Consider the following 12316-nt stretch of genomic DNA (forward strand, 5'->3'; position numbering starts at 1 on the left):
GGTTGAATGAATCCGTCTCTCTCAAAAATAGCTATAGCTTCTTAGAACAAAAATTTTAATGGTGTCTAAACATCCCTTAATATAATTCATTGATATCTAAGTATCTACTATTATTTTTAACTTTCTAAACTTTGTAGATATATTTGCTAACATATTTTATGAAAAATCGGTTATATTTTTGAAAAATAGCATATTTCATTATGAATAGGCTAATTAGTATTTCACAATGGGTGCAGTGACCTGTGAACCACTGTTTAAAAGTAGATATTTCTTGTGTAATCAACTTTTGTTCCCGTGGAAAATTTTGAACGTATCCTTTTTTTATTTTTCTAATTAAACTCCGTTAAGATGTGAGAGAGCTAACATTAATCGAGCAAGAATTTAAAATGACAAGATGGAATTTGGCACGAAAGTAAGTAGTGGGTATGTGTGACGATACTGTTAAAGCTACGGCACATTCCCGATAATTATTTTCATGCCTGGCTCTATTGTGATGAGGTTGTAGCTTTTTTTAATTGTATTTGCTTAACATTACTCCTTTAATTAGATAATCTCATTAATTTGAATTAATTCAATTAGTGACTACAGTTAATACTGTAAAAACATAAGGCTGGTGGAGGATTACCTACCTAAATTATTGATCTACTTAGCAAACGAAAAGATGGGGGGGGGGGTGATTATTGTGGTAGCAAGTTTTCAAATCCGGGAACTCAAATAAGTGCTTAACTACTTCGATGAAAAATGTCTTTCTCATTTCCAATAACGTAACAGTTTTTTTATGTATTATTAACATAAATATGTATTTCTATTTTAAATTATTTTAATCTTTTATTTTAATTTTAATGTATTTTTAAGACGCAAGATAAACGAGTTGTTGGCATTAATTAAAATTAAAAAAAAAAAAAACGAATCGTGCGAATAAAGTTTGGCTAGAAAGGCTTCACACGCCAAATACAGTATTATTATAATATTTTTTTTAAAAAATTAAGAACATTTTATGATATTTATATACTATTTAAATGAAATAATTATTATTATTTAGATAATTATTAAATATTTTTCTTAAACTTAAATGTATTAAATAATTATAATAAATTTTAATACAGTATTTTTTTATTTCAATATTTATAATTAAAAGTCGCAGTTGTAGAAGCGTATATAGGAACATATTAATTTCAAATTTTCTGTGGCTTCTCGCTGCAAATGACACATTCAAATACGTCTTAATCAAAATTAATTGAAGTTTTGATATCAAATCAAATTTTGATTTGATCAAAAGCATGAGTACTCAAGTTTTGCAAGTCAGCAAATGTGTACTAAATAAAGGATTATTATTAAAAATAAGCAAATATTTTTGTTTATAATCAAAGTCAAACGTTCTCTTTTAGAGTCAGAACTGATGCATTCAAAATAACTAAAGTAAAAAAATGCATGCAAAAGAAATTATATAGGAAATAAATATTATTGGAAATAAATTATATAGGAAATAAATATAATAAATAAATATTCCTGGAGGTAGGAATTTGTATTAATAGTTAGTATTAGAATACAACAAATTAATGCTAGCTTAGTGTGTGTATATATTTTCCATTCCAAATACGAACTGTTTTTGTTTTTAGATTGAATATTTGTCAATCTGAGGAGCAATCACTGACGTAGAGCACAAGGTTACATAAAGAAATGATTAAAATAGCATTTGAAAAGATTCACTGTACCTGCTTTACGGAAAGAATTTCCCCAGAAGCAAATTTCGTTTATCTTTTAAAAAGTACGAAAGTGGAATTGTTGTCTATTTCGGTTGTTTGTATTCCATCCATTATTTATATCGAATAAGCTCTTTAGAAATACAAAAGTAATCCTCTTCTGTGGCGTATCACTGCAGTGACACATTCAAATTTACAAACGTCTTCATTCCGATTGATCAATTAGTTACGACCTTGCATCTTAAATGAACAGAAATGCAATTATGCGAAGATTAAAAGTAAATAATGAAAACAATATGCATTATCTGAGAAAGCAGATGAGAAGCGTACTTATGTAGTCATCTGTTTATTTCCATTCTCGAATAGTTATAGTTATCGGGAGTATTTTTTCATGTATGTGTGAGAGGGCATATTGTTTAACTCAAAGAACTGCAGAGAAATCCATTTATGAAACACTAGGTAGCATCCCACAGAACGAAAAATAGATCGTAAGCATTTAATCCACTATTGGGGATAATACATTGAGGAGTTCGACTGTGTTGCGATGTACACGTTCGACTACACGTTAGTTACCCACTACCGTTTGTTTCCGATCTCCTTTCCATATAATTATTGCTTTGGGACATATTACTCCTGTACCGTCACAAATTATGAATTTACGATTCCCAAAGATAAATGCCGGCTTATTTGAAGCACATGAACTGCTCATATACGGTCAGTAAACTAAACCAAAATAACTGTACAACTAAAAGCGAAACATGCATGCACACATACATATACAGGTTACGTAGTCTATGACCTCTGAGTCAGCTTTTAAACTTCGTCATTCTACCGACTCCACCTTGTCGCCGCTGCTCCAACCAGTCTCTTACATTCCTGGGTTTTCCCCCCAATCGGATAATGTTTAGGAGCGTCTCCATGGCAACGCGCATCTCAGGATGCATTGATTTCCTGTCTCGAAATGTCTGGAGGTGCACAGCCATAGCATCTGACTCGTCATCAGAGGTCAGGTCGACACGGCGGCAATGGGAATAGTTCGGTCACTGTTCAGTCGCCGAGCGTCTTGGTGACGGAGTGTCGGTTACAACCCCCTGGGTTGTCAAAGTCTGCTTGCAGGAGGTTTCAGAAGCAGCTGTTGGGAGGCGTAGGTAGCACATTACGTCATCGGCTTCTGCCGTCGACACTCGATAGTGTGAGGGGTGAAAATTCTCTGTCAGGTGCTACGAGTAGTGGTGGTGATTGTGGTGAGCCATTTACTGGATGTGCGATTTGTGGGTGGAAAAATTACCTGTTAGATATGTCCACGTGAGCCTCTTGGGTACCTCTTTCTGGAGATAGCGGATGTTTGAAAAGTAATAGGGGTAAGTAGTAGACTGATAAACCATCACTACGAAAGACTCATTCTATCATAGCCGTTTAGATTTATTCTGCGTTATCGTTAAAATTTTTTCAGTAAATTGGAAATAAATTTTAGAATTTCAATAAATGTTCCATTATAACTATACGAATAGGAAAAAAAAAACACTCTTTTTCACAGTACTTTAAAAAAAAAAAAAATACATTTCAATGTTGTACTACATTTCAATGTTGTTATATATATATATATATATATATATAAGCGCAGGATCTTTTTATTTATAGTCCTTATAAGGACTGGCTTAAAGGGGCGAAGCAAGAATGCTTTTCATCTTCCCCGTTATTTGTATTTGTACAGAACAGTGTAGGGATAAGGTGTTATTGAGCTATTAAAGCTCTGATCATGGCAGGAGGGTAGCAATGAATCAGGATCTTTTTATTCTTTTCCTTCAAAGATTATATAATGTTATTAATATATGTTGGAAAAAAGTGTATAAATAATTATCAAATAAAAGTAAAACATATTTAAATGTCAAAATAAATAGATATTTATTTTTAATATTTCAGTTTCTTTTAAAACTAATAAATTAAGTTAAAGTTATTCATATAAACAACGAATAATATAACCTTTTCGAAATTTCAACACATGAAAACACACGGACTTAATATTTATTTACTATTTGGCATCGTTCAATCAGAAATAAGTAAAACTATTTGAACAAAATAAAAATACTATAATAATAAGAACCTTTCTTTTGCTTTTCATTGATATTTTTGTGAAAAAATTGTGAATACTAATTCATTTTTTATTTTGTTTCTGCTCAAAATTTGCGCTTTTTTTTTATTACTGCAATAGAAAGCAACAACAATCAGGAGCTGTGAGTTGCAGATCTTGTCGACAAGTATTCATTTCTAGAGAGATATGCATTACCTAGTCGTTTAAATTAAAATAAATCCGTGTTCATCATACCAGGGAGATTAAAGTGAAATGAAAAGAATTAGCGGCAGCCAATACAGAGACTAAAACATCTTTTGCCAATTATAGTGTACACAAACTTCCTCGTTTATCTTATTTTGAAGCTTGTGTTCTAGCCGTGCTCCTAAAATTATCAAGTTCCTGCTTCCAAAATAAAGACAATGTTCTTGTCAAATAAAATAAGCTTTTCTTATGTATTGAAAGCTGTAAAAACCTTCAACAATTATCCTTGGTATGTTGTCAGCCTATTCTAAAAAGTAAAACATTATATTCTGAAAATCTCTTAAATATCCCAAACTATAGCACTAGTAACGATCTTGTGTTATATTCTGTAGTGTCAAAAAAGAATATTTGTCATAGTTGCAATTCTTTTCTTGGACATATTCCTATATTGTCATTTTTGTCTGGTCATTCTAGAAATTTTAAAACCCCCACAGTGAATATTTCGAGTTTTGTATTCAGAAACACGCATCTAACATCCCTTTATTTGATGTTCTATCTCAGCGAGCTCTTCCGACAAATTACAGTTATTGGTTATATTATGAAAAATGTGGTGGCGCTAGTGGTACATGGATGCAGTCTGCAAAAATTTTAAAAGAACGGCCTACGGGTATTTCCAAGACTGGATGAGTAAGACATCAACGAACATTGCTGGCATACACACACACAAAAACGTACTGAGGTGGTGGCGCTAGTGTCTCTCACAGTCATTTCGGAAAATTTCAAAGAGAGAGGGAGAGATGCTGATAAGTTGGCTCCTCCGCATCTCTAATGTTCACTGAATAAGACGTTGGCTGTCTCAGGAACTTTCGTGTAGACGCTGATGAGTCGTTAGTAGGGGGGGGGGGGAAGAGAAGAAGAAGGTTCGCGCACGTGCAATTACCAAAGCCTATTACGTAATTGTTTGTTTCGTAGTTGTTTTATGCCGACGCCAAAATACTGTATGTAAATAGTAGACGGGGTGTAGTTCTTAGAAAACATTTTAAAAAATAAAAACAACATTAGAAGGAACTTCGTACTGAATATGTGTACATTCATATTTTGTTCATTGTCTGCTTTGTTAATTATTTTTAATTACTCATCTAATAATGAACATTACAGTAGTCCTTTATCTTTCTCGTAAACAACATTCCAGTGTGATATTTTACTAAATACAAATATTAAAAAAATTGTTGAATCCAATTAATATAAAATAACATAACATAAACGTTTTATTATATGTTTTATTATTATGATTAAGCGTTATTATATTATATTATATTAAACGTTAACATTAAGAAGATTTATTAATACCTACCTATGTTAATAAAGAAAAGGTTTATTTTGTGAATCTAAAAGAATGTTAATTGTTTTGTTATCTCAAATTGAGCTTTAGGTAAATCCTATTAATATATAATTTACAATATTATAATATATTCAAATTAGATTTATTTTAATATTCTCTTGCATAAATTAATCAGATACGATGTACTATTTTACCTTTGTAATTGCTGTAAATTACACTAAAGTTAATGACTAAGTTGAAGTGTAATGTGGTGTGTTTGTTGTTAACAAGTGGAGAAACACATTTCCTAGGTGAATCAAGAGTGAATTGTTCGACTAAGGAAAGCATTAGGGTTCTTAATACAATCAATAGTTTATTTTTGTTTCTGTTATTAATATTTTCATGTCACGGATCATTTTGTCGAGTCAAAGTGGTCAGTCAGGAAGCGAAAGAGGCGTATGAGCCAAGGGAAAAAGTGCACGAGGCAAGTAAACAAAAACGAATTCTGAAATTAGTTCTGTCATAGCTCATGTATTGATGATAATTTTGAAAGGACCATCAATGTGGGGGGGTACAATACGCACTTCCTATTATATCAAATATCGTGTTGTGATGGCTTGCATATATTGTTACTCTGAAACTGAAAAAACAACTGCAAAAGTTGTTACTCCCATTGCAAATTACTGTTGACGCTCAGGAATAAAAATTTATCGTTATAAAAATAAAAATTTATATTTATTTATTAACCTTAATATGCAAACTATTTGTTTACCACTTTTTCTCTTGTTATATCAAAAATATCATCATAAAAATATTTTCTTTTCAATTGGTTTCAAAAAATATACTGTAGCTTTTTATGTAATATTTACATGTTAAAAATAAAATGGTGTGTGAAGATACTCTAATTAAATTTTATATTTGAATAAAACATTATTATTTTTTTATATCTTTAATGCTAGTAAAAAAACTATTTTTAAATGTAAAATAATAAGTAAATCTTACAGTTGTAGGAGCATTTACCATACAAAAAACTTTCAGCCATAATTAAAAATCATCCTAGACCGTATCTGATAGACATTTTTTTTATCAGCTTTTTTCTCTCTTATAATATCTTCAGCCTCTACCTTTAAAAATCCATTATATTCGAATGTACATCAGGTGTTTTTCAGCAATATTTTAACAGCAATGCTTCAATTAACTTAATTTGTTATATTTTTGAGCATTTCTGTCTATTCTTTCTTGTCTATGTTACTCCATATATCATTCTATATCTTTCCATTTATATTTCTTTGTTTTCTCTTTGATGCTGTTGTCATTCTCCACCTGCCTACTCTCTAAGTCCTTTGCGAATTCTTTTCTGTTTTGCCACGGTCTACTATTCCTTTTCTGTGGTCTTTCTCTTCGAGTGAATTGTAGTGTAACAGAACAACCCAGTAAGAAGCACGTGCCTTTTGTTCGACTTACAAGCCCGATGTCGTGTATCTTCTACCTGGATCTCTTACACGTTAAATCTTGTTAGAGAGAAAGAAATGTGCCAGGTAAGATTGGTGAAACACAAGCGTCTATTGTAGGCAACGTTAGTATGGAATACGAATTAAGTGTAATAAACATTAGTGTAATGTCAGGTCGCTTTAATATCATTTCAAATTACGCTTCGTCGGATTGAAACAAAACCATTTCTTGAGTAGAACTGTGTTTTTTTTTTCTTCTCTCTTTCTCCCTCCCTCCATCCTATGAATATTTCTTTTCAGTTTTTTCTTGACGTTAAAGAAGAAAGAAGGTGTATTTATTTATACTTTTCATATGTAAGCATTCCACTTTGGTCCTTTTGTTTCCTTTGTTTGGGCCAATGAGAGACGTCATTATTTATCCGTGAAGCCCAACCCACTAGACGAATTCTGGGCGTGTTATTATTACCATTGTTGACACGCATGCACGTGCATTTAATCTGAAACGGGCTCCATTTTCTCACGAACTTCATTTCTAGCATGTTTATAATTCCTTTATGAATATGCAAATACGGATATATGAAGTGGAAAACAGTTTGGCAAATGCGGATGGCTAACTTTATAGCTATATTTATAGATTGCCTCCGTTAATACAATCCATAAAAACTTAAACGACTAGGTGATAATTAGGCTATTAAGATATTATCGACTTTTGGAATCTTTGATGGAATGTATGGTAATGTAACATCATTTTAAAACATCCAATCGTACCTAATGAAGAATCGTCATGGACACAAACTAATGCACCGATTCAATGATGTAATCCCTAGTTGCTCCTTGTATGCTCAGATACTTTGTTAGGTCGATGGTGCTGTGGAAAAGAGATAGGAAGCTGCTGGATGATGTCATATAATACACACAAGGCTACTGTGCGACGAAAATACTGATTCTGACTTTCTCCGTGTCATATTTGTCCTCACACATCCATGGCTTGTGATCGATAACAGACGTCGGCATGCCAGAGTCTATTGTAGTCACTTCGGCGAGACGAGGGGGGAGTTACAGGGAAATAGAGGGTAGAAGAGAAAGTATGATCACTTTTGCATGCGGTTCTGGAAAATATTTGACATCAAATGGATTAGTGTTTAATAGAATTGGCTCTACTTAGTATAGCTTCCCCGATAATTTAAAATGGCGATCACATTGTGGTCTTTCAAATTATGGCATCCGCAGTTTTATTTGCTAGCTCTCCGATTCTTCATCATGGAGAAATTTATGTAATAACATGTTTGTTCATAAATTATAAATTAATAAAAGTGTTATATAAGAATAAAAAGTATATAAAATATATTTGTAAGTAAAATATATAAAAATAATTTTTAAATTGTATGCTAGAATCTACAAAATTTCTTTATATTCTTAATATAAATGTTTGACAGAAAAATCAATTTTGAAGAATTTAAATATAACTAAAAACAGGAATGCATATCGTTGGCCAATTCAAGACTTCGCTAAGAATAAGTTAACGAAACACAAGGGTTGTTTGGCTTTAATTAGTGTTCCAAATGCATATTTTTTAGACGAATTGCAATAACTCACAAATCTCTTCTCATTTTCATTGGGGCTTCTGGGGGGGGGGGAGAAACTGGTGAGTGACCTACATCCGTGATCTCTACATTTATCATATAAACTAGATATCATATAAACTATAAACTATCTTTGAATAGTCTATATAAACTAGAAACTATAATATCATATATCGGTTATCTCTACATTTATTATTTAAACTAGAAACTATAAACTATCTTTGAACAGTCTACCTTAATTGTGCTTTCTTGCATTTTCTATAGTATTTTCATAAATCTACTCATGCAATTTAATGCTCCATATGTAACCTTTATTTCAAATGGAAATGAGAAACAGTATAGCAAACAGAAAAATAATTTTAATTGATTCGCAAAATGTATAAAAATTATTAGATTCATTTTTGTCGGTATATATCTAAAACTCTTCTCATTGGACAATTTAAATCGGATTACTTTAAGGGTAAAATTTGGCTAAACAATACAAAAATTATATGACAAATGACAATAAATAAAGTATAAAAACTTCAGCCAATCAGGTTGTGTAAGGAAATTGTTTTATCCAATCACGAAGCATGATTCATAGCTTTACTGTAGAGTGACGTCATTCATTATCACTAGAATTGAATAGTGCATTATTATTATTATTATTCGTGACACCTCCAAGGAGTCCGAAGACTCATCGCGGGAGGCCACCCACTGTACAACTCCCCGTCTCCACTACTATACCGAACTTCTACTACCATGCATCTACACCAACGCCATCCACCGCTCACAACCATCGCCACAGCTAGTATTTTTTTGTCTGTAAATTGCGTGTGTTCTGAAGGGCCGATTTGTCTGTATGCGGGATGAAAAACCCGAGTTTCCGGTTTTAGGCTTAGAAGTAGGCGTATTTGAGGTGATAGATGATAGATTGATTTGTTGAGTAAATTTACTGACTGCAAAAATAGCCGAAACTATAGTCAAAAACTTAAAAAAGCAGTGCAGCCCTTCATATGATAACCTGAACTTCAATCATATTTATAAAATCCACCGCCACGTCAGATACGTACTAAAACAGTGTGATACCTGTACCAGTCAACTCACACCTACTTCTCCAGCTGAAATCTACGACATCATACAAAATTTAAAAAATAAAAAAGCTCCTGGACCTGACGGCATCCCTAATAAAGTTATTAAACTGCTACCCCGAAAGGCTATTGTACATCTTACAACAATAATAAATGCCATGCTTAGATTTAAATACTTTCCCTATTTATAAGCCTGGTAAGGATTCACAGCTGCCACAAAGTTATGGCCCCCATCAGTCTGATTTCCAATTTGGGAAAAATCGCTGAAAAAGTCATCCTCTCCAAAATTCAAGTTTCTGTTAACAAGCTAAATATCCTACCTACAGAGCAGTTTGATTTTCGCAAACTCCACAGCACTACTCAACAGATCCATAGACTAGTTGAATACATTACCACCAGCTTCAACTGGCATCAATACACCGGAGCAGGCTTTCTTGACTTAGAAAAGGCCTTCAACAAATTATGGCACTTTGGACTCCTATACAAGCTGATTTTAGCCGGCATTCCATTGAATCTTATCCACCTCATTAAGTACTTTCTTTCTGGAAGAGGCATGCAAGTTAAACTAAATGGGGAGGTATCTACCCAGCGGTGGATCTTGGCTGGAGTGCCTCAAGGATCCCTCCTAGCGCCGATACTTTTCTCGATTTACATGCGGACATCCCGCATAACCCGATGTCATCTATCATTGCTCTCTATGCCGACGATACAACAATACTGGCCAGATCTCTTAAACCGCATCTTGTTACAAAGAAACTACAAGATAACCTGCTGAAACTGGAACACTGTTTCTCCATTTGGAGACTGCAAGTAAACCCTCAAAAAAGCAGTGCTCTTCTGTTCACAAAAAATTCAACATCTCCCAAAGAAGACATCTTTCTATTTAACATCAAAATTCACTGGAAAACAGAAGCTAAATATCTCGGCGTACTGCTAGATAGAAAACTAACCTTCAGCCCGCATATAAAATCCTTATGTGCAAAGGCATCAAAAGTTATCACTCAGTTATCCTCTTATCAATAGGAACAGCAAACTAGATATTAAAATCAAATAGCTCCTCTACCAGTTGATGATTCGTCCCATTATCACTTATGCATCCCCCGCCTGGAGCCATACTTCAAGCTCAAATATCCTTAAACTGCAAAGACTGCAAAACAAATGCTTACGCATGATCTTAAATGCACCATGGTACATGAGAAATGTTCATCTTCATCGAGACACAAATATCCCTTATATCTACTCTTTCCTGCAATCTTTCACAGTAAAGTACTTCTCAAAATCGTCTTCACATCCAAATGAATTAGTCCAACAAGCAGCAAATGATGAATCGGAATTATGCAAATATAGACGACCCAAGGCCATCCTAGTTCCCTTTCAAGATCTATAACTTGCCCAACTCGGGCTGAGCACGTAGCTCATAAATTTTTCCCTACACAGTAACCTTATCAGATAGCAGGGATTAAAAGCATTAGGATTCACCCTTATAAAGAGTAACGTTCTGCGGTCAACGTTTCAGGGAATAAGGAACCTTTTAACATATTAGTTATTATTTGCAATAATAAATAAAATATTATTACAAATATGTTAAAGATTCGTTAGTTATTTGAAAGTGTTGGCAGTGAACTTTCTTGTTGATGGCATTTAATAAGTCAAATTGCTTGAGCAGAAATCTTGTCAAGACAGTGCAGAGGCTCTACCAATCGACCAACCTTTGCTGGATCGAAGTCACGAATACTCATAACAGGAACAGTACGAGGCAGGTAAGGAAACAATTACCAATCCATACTAATAGATACTTCACGTGCCTCCTCGCAATGTCGTGAAAAATGCTCTATATCCGATCCGAGTCCAATTTCTTCCATACTGAAGTCCGTGAAACAAGAACAAACAAGCACGTGACATTTGCACTCATTCTCGCATACAGATGAGTGATTTTGGAAGTTATTACATCTTCCTACTGGCAACGCATGCGCAGAACTTTGGATGTAGTCCTCGTATATTCATTGTTAAGGAAATATGAGACTCACCAACCTCATTGACGACAAACTTATTATTTATTTATATTTTATTACATTTATATATTTATGCGTTTATACTCTTAGTATATTATTATATTATTATTATGTGACACCTCCAGGGAGTCCAAAGACTCATCGAGGGAGAGTGTGTCAACAGCATCGAACGATTGACATCCTTCCAACTACTAACCGTACTCAAACTTGCTTAACTTTTTTGCGTGAACCATTACTAGGAGAGGCTCTACCAATCGACCAACCTTTGCTGGCTAACGAACATTAATATATTAATGTTCATTAATAATAGTATGTTTTTTCTTTTTTTTATTAATTTCTACTGTAAATTAGAGTTCAAAATATATGAATAAAAATAAAGAATTAATTAATCAGCACAGTCTGCTCTTGTTAATAAATTATAAAATATAAACATCCAATAGTGTTATAATTTAGTTTATTTAATTTTTAATGCTAATTTAGTATTAAAAATACTAATTATAATGCTATAATCTCGACCGAACAACTACATTAGTATCTGAAGTTTACAATATATGCATGTAATTTAATAGAGTCCGCGCGTTTAGCTGCTTCGCAACCATATGCCTGGGAAAGGCGTGTCCCGGGTTCGATTCCCGTCGCTGACGTTAAAGGTCTTCCTCAGCCATAGCCAAGTTAGCCGGTCTTGGACGTAGACCGCAGGTTTTTTCCTCCCCAGTTTATCTGGGGTTTTTCCTCCCGCAAACCGGCCCCGTAAACACACGCTTCTACAGTCATAGGATACCTCCAGGAATAAGGAGTAACCAACGTATTTCGTAGGATTTCGGTTCCGAATGCCTATACGGTAAAATGTGTAGCGTAAATCGGAAGGAGGAATTTAATAGAAAGATAAATGATTAATAGA

General features: G+C 33.5%; 1 protein-coding gene across 1 annotated transcript in view; it reads left to right on the forward strand.

Moving 5' to 3' along the window:
- LOC150101431 (pleckstrin homology domain-containing family H member 1-like) overlaps nt 1–12316 on the forward strand; it is a 335105-nt gene that overhangs the window by 145086 nt on the left and 177703 nt on the right. The window lies entirely within an intron of this gene.

This window comes from Typopeltis vanoorti, chromosome 11 (assembly GCF_054136105.1).
Source record: "Typopeltis vanoorti isolate ZY-2024b chromosome 11, IOZ_Tvanoo_1.0, whole genome shotgun sequence".
Lineage (NCBI taxonomy): Eukaryota > Metazoa > Arthropoda > Arachnida > Uropygi > Thelyphonidae > Typopeltis > Typopeltis vanoorti.